Source organism: Myotis myotis, unplaced genomic scaffold (genome assembly GCF_014108235.1).
Source record: "Myotis myotis isolate mMyoMyo1 unplaced genomic scaffold, mMyoMyo1.p scaffold_m19_p_4, whole genome shotgun sequence".
Taxonomy (NCBI): domain Eukaryota; kingdom Metazoa; phylum Chordata; class Mammalia; order Chiroptera; family Vespertilionidae; genus Myotis; species Myotis myotis.
In genome coordinates this window covers 45,938,614-45,952,906 of record NW_023416346.1, presented here as the reverse complement: position 1 = coordinate 45,952,906, position 14,293 = coordinate 45,938,614, and the positions used below count along the sequence as shown (strand labels likewise).

General features: G+C 43.5%; 1 protein-coding gene across 4 annotated transcripts in view; it reads right to left on the bottom strand.

Moving 5' to 3' along the window:
* IL13RA2 (interleukin 13 receptor subunit alpha 2) overlaps nt 1-14,293 on the bottom strand; it is a 91,773-nt gene that overhangs the window by 31,718 nt on the left and 45,762 nt on the right. Inside the window, exon 1 of one of the 4 annotated variants that reach the window (XM_036306040.1) lies at nt 9,840-10,197. The exons of the other annotated variants lie outside the window; for them this stretch is intronic. The gene's annotated coding sequence lies outside the window, so the exon portion shown is untranslated. Of the gene's footprint in view, nt 1-9,839; nt 10,198-14,293 lie in introns of those variants that run through there. 4 annotated transcript variants of the gene reach the window in all.

The window sequence follows — 14,293 nt, the reverse complement described above, 5'->3', positions numbered from 1 at the left end:
GCTGTATTACAAAGCCACTATTCTCAAAATTGCCTGGTACTGGCACAAGAACAGACATATAGACCAATGGAATAGAATAGAGAACCCAGAAATCGACCCAAACCACTATGCTCAGTTAATATTTGACAAAGGAGGCAAGAACATACAATGGAGTCGAGACAGTCTCTTCAATAAATGGTGCTGGGAAATTTGGTCAAACATGCAAAAAAATGAAACTAGACCACCAACTTACACCATACACAAAAATAAACTCAAAATGGATAAAGGACTTAAACATAAGATGGGCAAGCATAAGAATATTAGAGGAATCCACAGGTAGCAAAATCTCAGAAATATGCCAAAGGAATTTCTTCACTGACACAGCTCCTAGGTCAATGGAAACTAAAGGGAAAGTAAACAAATGGGACTATATCAAAATAAAAAGCTTCTGCACAGCAAAAGAAAACATCAACAAAACAACAAGAAAACCCACTGCATGGAAGAACATATTTGCCAATGATATTTCCGAAAAAGGTTTAATCTCCAACATTTATAGGGAACTCATACAACTTAACAAAAGGAAGACAAAAAACCCAATCAAAAAATGGGCAACGGACCTAAATAGACACTTTTCAAAAGAGGTCATACGTAAGGCTGAGAGACATATGAAAAATGCTCAAAGTCACTAATCATCCGAGAGATGCAAATCAAAACGACAATGAGGTACCACCTCATACCTGTCAGAAGGGCTATCATCAACAAATCTACAAATGACAAATGCTGGCGAGGATGTGGAGAAAAAGGAACGCTCGTTCACTGCTGGTGGGAATGCAGACTGGTGCAACCACTGTGGAGAACAGTATGGAGTTTCCTCAAAAAACTAAAAATGGAACTTCCATTTGACCCAGGGATCCCACTTCTAGGAATATATCTCAAGAAACCAGAAACACCAATCAGAAAGGATATATGCACCCCTATGTTCATAGCAGCGCAATTTACAATAGCTAAGATTTGGAAACAGGCTAAGTGCCCATCAGCAGATGCATGGATTAAAAAACTTTGGCACATCTATACAATGGAATACTATGCTGCTGTAAAAAGGAAGGAACTCCTACCATTTGCAACAGCATGGATGGAGCTGGAGAGCATTATGCTAAGTGAAATAAGTCAGTCAGAGAAAGATAAATATCACATGCCTTCACTCATTTGTGGATTATAATGAACAACATAAACCGATGAACAAAAACAGATGTAGAGACAGAGAAGCATCGATCAGATGCTCAAAACTCAGGGAGAAGGTAGGGGAGGGTGGGGGTAAGGTGAGAGATCAACCTAAGGACTTGTATGCATGCATATAAGCATAAGTGATGGATGTGGACAACAGGGGGTGAGGGTGAGTGCAGGATTGGGGGGATGGGGGGATATTGGGGGGACAAGGACACATTTGTAATATCTTATTCAATAAAGGGGAAAAATTGTCAAACTAAAAAATAATAAAATAAAATAAAAATTGTCAAACTGGTAAATAAAATACTCATATATATCAACAAAAGGAAGGCAAACAATCCTAATAAAAAATTGGCAGAAGACCTGAATAGACATTTCTTAAAAGAGGACATACGAATGGCCAAGAGACATATAAAAAAACTCTTAGTCACTAATCATCAGAGAAATGCAAATTAAAACAACAATGAGATATCACCTCACACCAAGCAGAATGGCTATCATTTATAAATCAATAAACAACAAGTGCTGGCAAGGTTGTGAACAGGGGACACTAGTTCACTGGTGGTGAGAATGCAGACTGGTGCAGCCACTGTGGAAAACAGCACGGAATTTCCTCAAAAATTTAAAAATGGAACTTCCATTTGACCCAGCAATTCTACTTTTGGAAATATATGCTAAAAACCCCAAAACACCAATCAGAAAGAATATATGCACTGCTATGTTCATAGGAGCATTATTTATAATAGCTAAGAATTGGAAACAGTCCACTTGCCCATCTGTAGATGAATGGTTAAAAAAGTTATAAAACATTTAAACAATGGAATACTATGCAGCTATAAAAAAGAGGGATTTCTTACCCTTTGGGACAGCATGGATGGATCTGGAAAATATTATGCTAAGTGAAATAAGCCAATCTGAGAAAGACAAATATCACATGATCTCACTTATTTGTGGAATCTAATGAACAGACTGAATTGACCAACAATATAAGACCTGAAGGAAGGCATGGAACAGACTGATATACTTGAATGTGGGGGTGGGGAGACGTGAAGAGATAAACCAATGAACTTATATACTTATATGCATAGCCCATTCACATGGGCAATAGAGTAGTGAAGACATGTGGAGGAGGGTAGGGGCTGTGAGGAGGCAGGTAAAGGGGGGAAATGGGAGATATCTGTAATACTATCAACAATAAAAAGTGTATAAAAAAAACAAAAAAATAAAAATGAAAATTCTTCCCTCACTCCCAAAAATAATCTTCTTAACCTTGAAAAATATTGGTTTTATGATCAAAACTTAAAGGATTCAAGACCTAGCTGGTTTGGCTCAGTGGATAGAGCGTCAGCCTGCAGACTGAAGAATCCTGGGTTTGATTCCAGTCAATGTCACATGCCTTGATTTCAGGCTCGATCCCTGGTCCCAGTTGGTGAGCGCCTGAGAGGCATGTGTCTCTCGCACCTTGTGTCTCTCTCACCTTGATGTTTCTCTCTGTCTCAATGTTTCCCTCTGTCTCTTCCCCTCTCTTTAAAAAAAAAAAAAAAAGAAAAGAAAAGAAAAAATATTAAACAAAAAAATGTTCTTGGGTAAGGATAAACAAAACAAACAAAAATACTTAAAGGATTCATATCTCCACATATCTATTCAATCAAAATCTCTCCTGCCCTAACCGATTTGACTCAGTGGATAAAGCATCGGCCTGCGGACTCAAGGGTCCCAGGTTCGATTCCAGTCAAGGGCATGTACCTTGGTTGTGGGCACATACCCAGTAGGGAGTGTGCAGGAGGCAGCTGATTGATGTTTCTCTCTCATCGATGTTTCTGACTCTCTCTATTCCTCTCCCTTCCTCTCTGTAAAAAATTAATAAAATATATTTAAAAAAATAAAAAATAAATCTCTCCTTTCGAGAACCAAGATGGCGGCTTAAGTAAATACCAGTACTTGCATCCTTCCACAACCACATCAAAATTACAACTAAAATACAGAACAGCTATCATTCAGAACCACCTGAAATCTGGCTGAATGAAAGTTCTACAACTAAAGAAGTAAAGAAAAAAGTACATTGAGACTAGTAGGAGGAGCAGAGGTGTAGAATGGGCTGGTTTGACACCCACATGTGGCATGTTTTTTGTCAGGAAGGATATCTCGGCCATAAAGGTTCCCTGTGAAGAGCAAGGGTTTCCAGTCCCACATCAGACCTCTAGCCTAGGGCTCCAGAGCTTGGAAAAGAAGTCCTTGTAACTTCAGGCTGTAAAAACCAGCTGGGACCATGGCTGAGTGACACAAAGGATTCATCTTAATGGGCCAGTGCACACACTTACATGGTCTTGCTTCCTCTGAGCTCCAGCACTGGGCAGCACCATTGTGGGGAGAAGGGACATAAGGGGAGGAACTTGGGAAGAACTAGATTGTCTGGCATTGGGGCAGGAACTCGCAGGGGTGAGCTTTTCCCCAGAGGTCCTCACAGGGGTCATTGTTTGCTCAGGATCCAGACTTTTCTAACATCTCTTTAAAAAGAAGCAGCTGCAGTCAGCGTGCCCCATACCTATCAGTAACATGGTTGAGACTCAGCACTAGCACCAGCCTGCCTTGCTTCACAGCTTGGCCTTGCCTGGTTACTTCCAAGCCCAATACAAATAGCAGCCATCAGCAGATTGTTCCTGTTGGGTGGCCCTAGGCAGTGGCTGACTTTGCACCTCCTGGGATACCCAGAGCCAGTGAACCCCATGGACAACTTCAGACCATACTGGATTATAACTCTACACATCTACAAGCAACACACTTTAGGGGCAGACTCAGTGAGCACCAAAACCCCACTGAAGCAAGTCCTGCTACATAGGGGTGTCTCCTGTACAGCAACTCTTCCACTGTAGTAATAGCTGGTCCTTATAACCCAGCGGTTCTCAACCTGTGGTTTGCAACCCCTTTGGGGGTCGAATGACCCTTTCACAGGGGTCACCTAAGACCATCGGGAAATACATATATAATTACATATTGTTTTGTGATTAATTACTATGCTTTAATTATGTTCAATTTGTAACAATGAAAATACATCCTGCATATCAGATATTTACATTACAATTCATAACAGTAGCAAAATTCTAGTTATGAAATAGCAATGAAAATAATTTTGTGGTTGGGGGTCACCACAACATGAGGAACTATATTAAAGGGTCGCAGCATTAGTAAGGTTGAGAACCACTGTTATAGCCAAATTGGCCTGGAGATAAAGGATACCAGCAGCAATCAAGGCTCAACTACAGCAAGATTGTGCACACAGCTTACACAGGAGTGCACCTAGAGGGCTCAGCTCAGGTGACTGGGGAGGCTGAGCCACTGGGCCCTATAATACCTACTATGCAAGGCCACTCTACCAATCCCAGGAGATATAGCAGTTCTACCTAATATATAGAAACAAATACAGGGAAGCAGTCAAAATGTGAAGACAAAGAAACATGTCACAAATGAAAGAACAAAAGAAACCTCCAGAAAGAGAAATAAATGAAATGGAACCAAGGTACCTACTGGATACAGAGTTCAAAACAATGGTTATAATGTTGCTTAAGGATCTTAATGAGATCTTCAAGGGACTTTCTGAGACTTTTAAGGATCTCAGTGAGAATTTCAAACATATGAAAAAGGACCACTCAGAAATTATGCATACACTAATTGAAATGAAGAATAATTTACAGGGATTCAACAGTAGAGCAGAGGATTCTGAGAATCAAATCAACAATGTGGAATATGAGGAAGCAAAAAACACCCAGTCAGAAGAGCAAAAAGAAAAAACAATCCAAAAATATGAAGATAGTGTAAGGAGCCTCTGGGACAATTTCAAGTGTACCAACATTCGCATTATGGGGGTGCCAGAAGGAGGTGAGATATTGAAAACCTATTTGAAGAAACAATGACAGAAAACTTCCCCTATCTGGTGAAAGAAATAGATTACAAATCCAGGAAGCACAGAGAGTCTCAAACAAGAGGACCCAAAGAGGCCCACACCGAGACACATTATAATTAAAATGGCAAGGGTTAAAGACAAAGAATCTTCAAAACAGCAAGAGAAAAGCATTGTTACCTATGCGGGAGTGCCCATATGACTGTCAGCTGATTTCTTAACAGAAACTTTGCAGGCCAGAAGGGAATGACAAGAAATATTCAAAGTGATGAAAAGCAAGGACTTAATAACAAGATTACTCTACCCAGCAAAGCTATCATTTAGAATTGAAGGTCAGATAAACAGCTTCACAGACAAGAAAAAGCTAAAGGAGTTCATTGCCATCAAATCAGAATTACATAAAATGTTGAAGGTTTATCCTTTAAGAAGTAAGAACAAGAAAAGGGAGAAAAAGGTAAAAAAAAAATCCTATCTAATAAAAGAGAAACATGGTAATTAGCCGTAACTTTGCTACCCTTCCCATTGGCTAATCAGGGTGATATGCAAATTAACTGCCAGCCAAGATGGCAGCTGGCAGCCAGGCAACTGACACAAACAGGAGGCTTGCTTGCTCCAGTGACTGAGGAAGCCAAGGTTCCCCGCCTGCCGCTGCTGGGCTCTGAGCTGCAGTCTAAGAAACATTGTTGCAAAGATATAAGCTAAACAAAACCCAGGAACCTGCTTTCAGCCTGCTGGGATCTCAGAGCTGGAGTCGCAACAAAGTTTCAAATACAGAAGGTAAACAAAGCACAGAAACCTGCTTTCAGCAGCCGAGGTCTGAGCTAAAGCTGGCTCTCAGCTCCAGTGACAGCCATAGAAGGTAAATAAATCCCAGAATTTAAAAAAAAGGAAAAAAGGAGAGGTTGGGAGGAGTTTCAGTCACCCGCCAGCCTGAAAACGGCCCTCAGCCCCTCACCCAGACTGGCCAGGCACACCAGTGGGGACCCCCACCCTGAAGGGTGTGTGACCAGCTGCAAACAGCCATCATCCCCTCATCCAGGCTGGCCAGGCACCCCAGTGGGGACCCCCACCCTGAAGGGGGTGTGACCAGCTGCAAACAGCCATCATCCCCTCACCCAGGCTGGCCAGGCACCCCAGTGGGGACCCCCACCCTGAAGGGGGTGTGACCAGCTGCAAACAGCCATCATCCCCTCACCAAGGCTGGCCAGGCACCCAAGCGGGACCCCCACCCTGATCCAGGACACCCTTCAGGGCAAACCAGCAAGCCCCCACCCATGCACCAGGCCTCTATCCTATATAATAAAAGGGTAATATGCCTCCCAGCACCGGGATCAGCGGAGCCTCAAGGTCTCCCAGCACCAGGATCAGCAGAGCAGCGAGGCCTCCCAGCACTGGGATCAGCGGAGCCGCGAGGCCTCTCGGCCTGAGATCAGTGGAGGCACAAGGCCTCCCGAACCCGGGATCAGTGGAGCCGCGAGGCCTCCTGGCACCGGGATCAGCGGAGCCGCGAGGCCTCTTAGCACCGGGACCAGCTGAGCAGTGAGGCCTCACTGCCCCTGTGTCAAGCGGAGCCACGAGGCCTCCCAGCACCGGGATCAGAGGAGCAGCGAGGCCTCCTAGCACTGGGATCAGCGGAGCCACAAGGCCTCCTGGCCCCTGGAGCAGCGTGACTGGGGGCAGCACCCAAACCCCCTGATCGCCCTGCGGCTCTGTGTGTGAAAGGGGGTGGGGCCAAAACCTCCCTATCCGCCCTGCTCTGTTCATGAAAGGGGAAGGCGCCCCAACCCCCTGATCGGCCCTGCTCTATGCCTGATAGGGGGGAGCTCCCCAACCTCCCCATCAGCCCTGCTCTGTGCGTGACAGGGGGGAGCTTCCCACTCCCAGATCGGCCCTGCTCTGTGTGTGACAGGGTATGGAGCCCCAACCCCCTGATCTGCCCTGCTCTGTGCATGACAGGGGGTGGCGCTTCAGCCTCCCCATCGACCCTGCCTTGAGTGTGATAGGGGGCGGCGCCCCAACCCCCCAATTGGCCCTACCCTGAGCATGACTGAGGGTGGCATCGCAACCTCCTGATCCGCCCTGCTCTGTGCATGACAGGGGGTGGCGCCCCAACTCCCCAATCGGCCTTGCTCTGAGCCCGACCAGGGGCTGCGGGGCAGGCACCTAGGGATTGGGCCTGCCCTCTGCCACCCGGGAGTGGGCCTAAGCCAGCAGGTCATTATCTCCCAAGGGGTCCCAGACTATGAAAGAGCACAAGTGGGGCTGAGGGATACTCCTCCCCACCCCCCGCCAGTGCACAAATTTTTGTGCACTGGGCCTCTAGTCTACAATAAAAGAGAACGATGCAAATTAACCATCACTCTGTCACTCCATCACTCCACCACTCCGCTACACCCACAAGCCACGCCCACCAGCCAATCAGGAGTGAGTATGCAAATTAACCCAACTAAGGGCGGCAGCCACAGAGCTGGAGAGAGCAGGAGGCTTGGTTTTCCCCTGGCAATGGAGAAAGCCAAGCTTCCTGCCTGCCTTGGACAGCCCTGGGCTCCCCTCAAGGCTACAAAGTTTCAATTATAGAATATAAATAAATCCCAGATACCTGCTTCCAGCTGGCCGTGGCCATGGACTCTGCTCAAGGAGGGGCTGGGAACCTGGGTTACCAGGGGGTGTGGCCAGCCTGAAAATGGCCATCAGCCCCTCACCCAGGCTGGCCAGGCACCCCAGTGGGAACCCCCAACTCTGAAGGGGCTGTGGGAAGCTTGAAAACGGCCCTCAGCCCCTCACCTAGGCTGGCCATACCCCTATGTGGTGAGGGTCCCCGCTGGGAGGATTTGCCAGCCTGCAAACAGCCATCAGCCCCTCACCCAGGTTGGTCACACCCCCATGGGGTGAGGGTCCCTGCTTGGGGGCTTGGCCAGCCTGCAAACAGCCATCAGCCCCTCACCCAGGCTGGCCAGGCACCCCAGCGGGACCCCCACCCTGATCCGGGACACCCTTCAGAGCAAACCAGCCGGCCCCCACCTATGCACCAGGCCTCTATCCTATATAATAAAAGGGTAATATGCAAACTGACCCTAACAGCAGAGTGACTGGGAATGACTGGTCACTATGACATACACTGACCACCAGGGGGCAGAAGCTCAATGCAGGAGCTGCCCCCTGGTGGTCAGTGCACTTCCACAGGGGGCGCTCTGCTCAGCCACAAGCCAGGCTGATGGCTGCCAGCACAGCAGTGGTGGTGGGAGCCTCTCCTGCCTCCTCAGCAGCACTAAGGATGTCCAACTGCAGCTTAGGCCTGCTCCCTGCTAGGAAGTGAACATCTCTCGAGAGCTCCCAGGCTGCCAGAGGGATGTCTGACTGCCAGCTTAAGACCGATCCCCCGGGAAGCAGGCCTAAGCCAGCAGGTGGACATCCCCCTTGGGGTCCCAGACTGTGAGGGGGTACAGGCCGGGCTGAGGGACCTCCCCCCCCCCACCGAGTGCACAAATTTTTGTGCACCGGGTCTTTAGTATGAACAATAAAATGTCAATAAATACATATCTATCAATAATGGAATCTAGAAATAAAAATAAATGAACAAAAAATCAAACAAAATAAACTGATGAATGAAATAGAATCAGAGACATAGAACAGAATGATGAATCTCAGAGGGAAGGGGTGGGGGATGTGTTGGAAAATTAACCAAAGATCCTATATGCATGTATTCATTACCTATGGACACAGACAATAGAGTGGTGAAGGCCTGGAGCAGGGCAGGAACAGGGTAGATTGGGGGGCGGGCAATGGCAGGGAAAAGGGGTTCATCTGTAATACTCTCAACAATGAGAAAGCACCTCACACTTGTTAGACTGGATATCATGAATAAATCAACAAACAACAAGTGCTGGTGAGGATGTGGAGAAAGGGAAATTCTCGTGTACTGTTGGTGGGGATGCAAACTGGTGCAGCCACTGTGGAAAGCAGTATGGAGTTACCTCAAAAATTAAAAATGTATCTGCCTTATGACCCAGCAATTCCAATTCTGGATATATATCAGAAGAAACCTGAAACACTAATTCGAGAGAATATATGAATCCCTGTGTTCACTGCAGGGTTGTTTACAATAGTTAAGATTTGGAAGTAGCCCAATTGCCCATTAGTGGATGAGTATATAAAAAAGCTGTGGTGCATTTGTAAAGAAAGGAATCTTACCTTTTGTGACAGCATAGATGGACCTGCAGAGTATTATTCTAAGTGAAATAAGGCATCAAAGACAAGTATCATATGATTACACATATATCATTTAATTAACAAAATAAATTATCAAACAAAATAGAAACTGATGCATAGGTACAGAGAACAGACTGACAGTAGACAAAGAGGAGGGGTGTTGGAGGGCTGAATGAAAAAGGTGAAGGGATTAAGCAAAAAAAAAAACAAAACCATCTCAGACACAAACATTATGGTGATTATCAGAGGGAAAGGGGGTGGGTAGAGGTTGAAGAGGTTACTGGGGGATAAATGACTTGGGGTGGTGAACACACAATACAATATGCAGATGATGTAGTATAAAATTGCAACCTGAAAACTACATAATTTTATTAACCAATGTCAATTAATTCAATTAAAAATAAAATAAATTTTCAAAACTCTCCTTTCAAGGAAAAATCACTACTCTAAGTCCTATACTTCTCTTTGAGTCTGTATTCCTGGAACCAACAATTCCACAGGAAGTTAAGGATTAAAAGTCACTTACCCCAACATCCAGGGACGTTTCTTTTCTCCTACATAAACTGAATGTAGCAGACACCTCTCTCTCTCTGCACCACCGTCTTTATCCTACCTACCTGGCCAATCTGTAATGTTCTAATGTTGCTAGGCTTCAATTATTACATAATAGAATCTTGGGATCAAACTGTTAGAGAAAGCTGGTATATTGGAGACAATGGTTGTCCAATCATCCTTTATATAATGAAAAGTAAAACTCAGACTTGCCTGGGACTACACAACAAGTTAGTAACAGAGCTGGAAGTAGGACAGAGATATGATTAACAGTCCAGTGCACTTCCACCCTACTCAGCTGGATCCCACACTTTTGACTCAGGATTATGAATGCTTTTCCTCTGGGGCTCCAGTATTTAAATCTTCTTTCGATTAGCTAGCCAGACTGAATCAACACCATGCTATTCTTTTTATGTCTCATAAAATCAAGGGAGGAGCCTTAGCCGGTTTGGCTCAGTGGATAGAGTGTCAGCCTGCCGACTAAAGGGTCCCTGGTTCGATTCCAGTCAAAGGTACATGCCTGGGTTGCGGGCTCAATCCCTAGTAAGGGATGTGCTGGAGGCAGCAGATCAATGATGTTTCTACCTCCCTCTCCCTTCCTCTATGAAATCAATAACAAAAATATTTTTTAAAAAAATCAAGAGAGGATTCCATTTCTCTTACTGAGGTTCAATAAATCTCTCTCCCCAATTCCTCCCTCCCCACTCGCCAGCCTATTGCTTCCTACTATTCAGCATTCACAGCATCCCAACCACTGCCCTACACTAAGCACTTCATCTACATTATCCCATGTAATACTCACAGTCAGTCTTGGATCTATGTATTCCTTTCATCTTATTTTTTTCTTTTTGTCTCTTTTAAAAAGTCTTTATTATTGAAAGTATTACATTTGTCCCCTTTTTTCTCCCATTGACCCCTTCTTGCCCGCCTCACCCCCCACTCCCACCCCTGCCGAAGGCCTTCACTACACTATTGTCTGTGTCCATGCTTAATGCATATATGCATACAAGTTCTCTGGTTGAACTCTTCCCACCCATACCATCACTATCACTATGACTCCCCTTCCTTCTGAGATTCCACAGTTGGTTCCATGCTTCCATGTCTCTGGATCTATTTTGTTCATCAGTTCATTTTGTTCATTAGATTCCACATAAAAATGAGATCATGTGATACTTGTCTTTCTCTGACTGACTTACTTCGTTTAGCATAAGACTCTCCAGGTCCCTCTATGCTGTCTCAAACGGTAAGAGATCCTTTTAAAATATATTTTTATTGATTTCAGAGAGGAAGGGAGAGGTAGAGAGGGATAGAAACATCAATGATAAGAGAGAATCATTGATTGGTGCCTCCTGCATGCTCCACACTGGGGATGGAACCCGCAACCCAGGCACAAGACCTGACTGAGAATTGAACTGTGACCTCCTGGCTCATAGATTGATGCTCAACCACTGAGCAATACCAGCCAGGCTCCTTCTTTTACTGCTGCATAGTATTCCATGGTGTAATGTACCACAGCTTTTTTATCCACTCATCTACTGATGGGCACTTGGGCTGTTTCCTGATCGTAGCTAATGTACTAAATTGCACTGCTATGAACATAGGGGTGCATATAACCTTTCTGATTGGTGTTTCAGGTCTCTTAGGATATATTCCTAGAAGTGGGATCACTGGATCAAATGGGAGTTCCATTTTTAGTTTTTTGAGGAAACTCCATACTGTTTTTCACAGTGGCTGCACTAGTCTGCATTCCCACCAGCAGTGCATGAGGGTTCCCTTTTCTCCACAACCTCGGCAGCACTTGTCATTTGTTGGTTTGTTGATGGGAGCCATTCTGACAGGTGTGAGATGGTACCTCATTGTTTTGATTTGCATCTCTCAGATGATTAGTGACTTGGAGCATTTTTCATATGTCTCTTGGCCTTCTGAATATCTACTTTGGAGAGTGTCTATTTAGGCCCTTCCCCATTTTTAAATTGGATTGTTTGTCTTCTTTTTGCTAAATTGTAGGAGTTCCTTATATATTTTGGATATTAACCCTTTATCAGATGTATCATTGCCAAGTATGTTGTCCCACAAATTGAACTCCTCCTTCATTTTGTTGATGGTTTCTTTTGCTGTGCAGAAGCTTTTTATTTTGATGTAGAAACATTTGTTTATTTTCTCCTTAGTTTCCCTAGCCCTACGAAATGTATCTGTAAACATATTGCTACAAGAGATATCTGAGATTTTGTTGCCTATGGTTTTTCTAGGACTTTTATGGTTGCACGACTTACATTTAAGTCTTTTATCCATTTTGAGTTTATTCCTGTGTATGGTGTACCAGTAAGTTGGTGGTCTAGTTTCATTTTTTTGCATGTATCTTATGTATTCCATTTATTACCATTTTAAAGACCAGAAGCCAAGACATAGAGAAATTAAACAATTTCCTGCAAGTCACACAGACAATAAATGGTGAGGCTTAGATCTGACTCCGATAGTCTCATTTCAGAGCCCTTGAAGATAACCACTCCACTAGGCATTTTCCATGCTTAAGGTCAATATGGAAGGCAGCTTCCAGTTCCTACCTACTGTTTCACACACACGGTACTATTGCTTAGTTTCCCAGTGAGAAGCCTCTTTGGAATGGCAAGCCTGAAACTAGTTCCTGTTTTCAGCCTCACTTCCCCACCTCTTCAAAGGCATGTTATATAATCCCTGTTCTAAGAGTTGGCTGCGATAATCCTTGCATTATTGGAGAAACTCCAGGTACTTACCAATAATATGGTTACTCAAGAAATAAGTTATCATAGGTGATTATCACGGGCCCTTTTTTCTTTCTCCTGTCCACTTTAGAGACATTAACTAGAATCTCTAATATTTCTTTTCCTTCCTGTCTGATCATCAAGCACTCTGAAAAACATTAGATCGGTGATCCAGAAACCACAAGTAACAAGATAGGTGAGGTTATGGATAGGCCTAAAAGCCATCAAAAGCAAATTTAGCAAAGCGTTATACAAGCTGATAGGACTGCCCTGGCCAGGCATTCAGTTGGTTAGAGTGTCGTCCAGATACTCCAAGGTTGCGGGTTCGATTCCCGGTCAGGGCACATATAAGAACCAACCAATGGATGCATAAATAAGTGGAACAACAAATCAATGTTTTTTTTTTTTTACTCTCTCTCCCTAAAATCAATATTTTTTTTAATTTTAATAAAAATCTTTTTATAAAGCTGACCATACAGGCTGGAAGGAGGGGGAGAGGGGGTTTAAAGGGAGAGATAGGAGGTATCTATAATATTATCAACAGTAAAAATGTATTTTTAAAAAGCTGACAGGACTAATTAATTCTTGCATAAACTAACAGATATGCAGCTAAGGAGCTTGTTATAATGAAAGGCACAATAGTATAAGTATCAACTTGAATTTCAGCCCTGCCTCAACCACTAATGTGCTAAAGAGGCAAATTATAACTCAATTTTCATCTATAAAATGGACAGACTGCAGATTTGTGTTAAAGGTTAAATGAGATAATATATGTGAAAGTGCTATGAGAATAGTAAATTGTTCTATGTGCTTGAAAGGGGCTTGCTTATGAGCATCTTGCCACTAAGAAAAAACTTGAAAATAACTTGCTCCAACCTATACATTTGCCTTTAGTAATTCAGCAAAGTTCACCTGACAGTTGATAACTAGGCATTTATATTAAAATCCAACTGCCACCTCCCTTGTTGATTTATTATCTGCCTTTACTGGACTTTGCCTTAATAACAATAATTTCTTACATTTGTTTAGCTTTTTATAGTTTACAAAGAGTTTATTGAATTTATTGAAATCAATAACATTGGTGTTGCATATTTACAATCAGTAAACCTGGGGCTTAGAGGAGTGATGCAATTTGTACAAGATCCCACAGCTGCTACGATCCATATCAAAAGGAAAGTTAAAAGAAGACAGGGATAGAAAAATGTTGTAAGGCTAATAATCTAGTCACCCACATAATATGGTTTTGAAGAAAAGTTCCTTCTCTACCTTGACAAAGACAGAAAAGATTTCTTCAAAGTATCTGAAATGATCACAGGCTCTTGTTTTGTTTATAAAGCAGTGACCAAGTTGCAGAGACAAAGAATTATGTGTTAGAAAATGATGAATGGGCTTTTTCAATGTCACTAAAGTGCCTTCTAAAGAAGCCACCCAAAAGAATTATGGCATGTTATTTATACTGCTTTTAGTGTGTGTGTGTGGGGGGGGGGGAGTGTTAAAAAAATCAGTGTTATAAAATTTGATACTTTCCATTCATATTATTTAAAATATCAAAAAATATCAGCCAAATCGATTACAATAAGGTTTAGAGAAGAGGAAAATGGGGAAATCAAGAAGTAGAGCTTGAGAAAAAGTAGTGTGATTATAAAGGCTTAAATATCACCTGTGGGTGAGATGATAAATTTATATG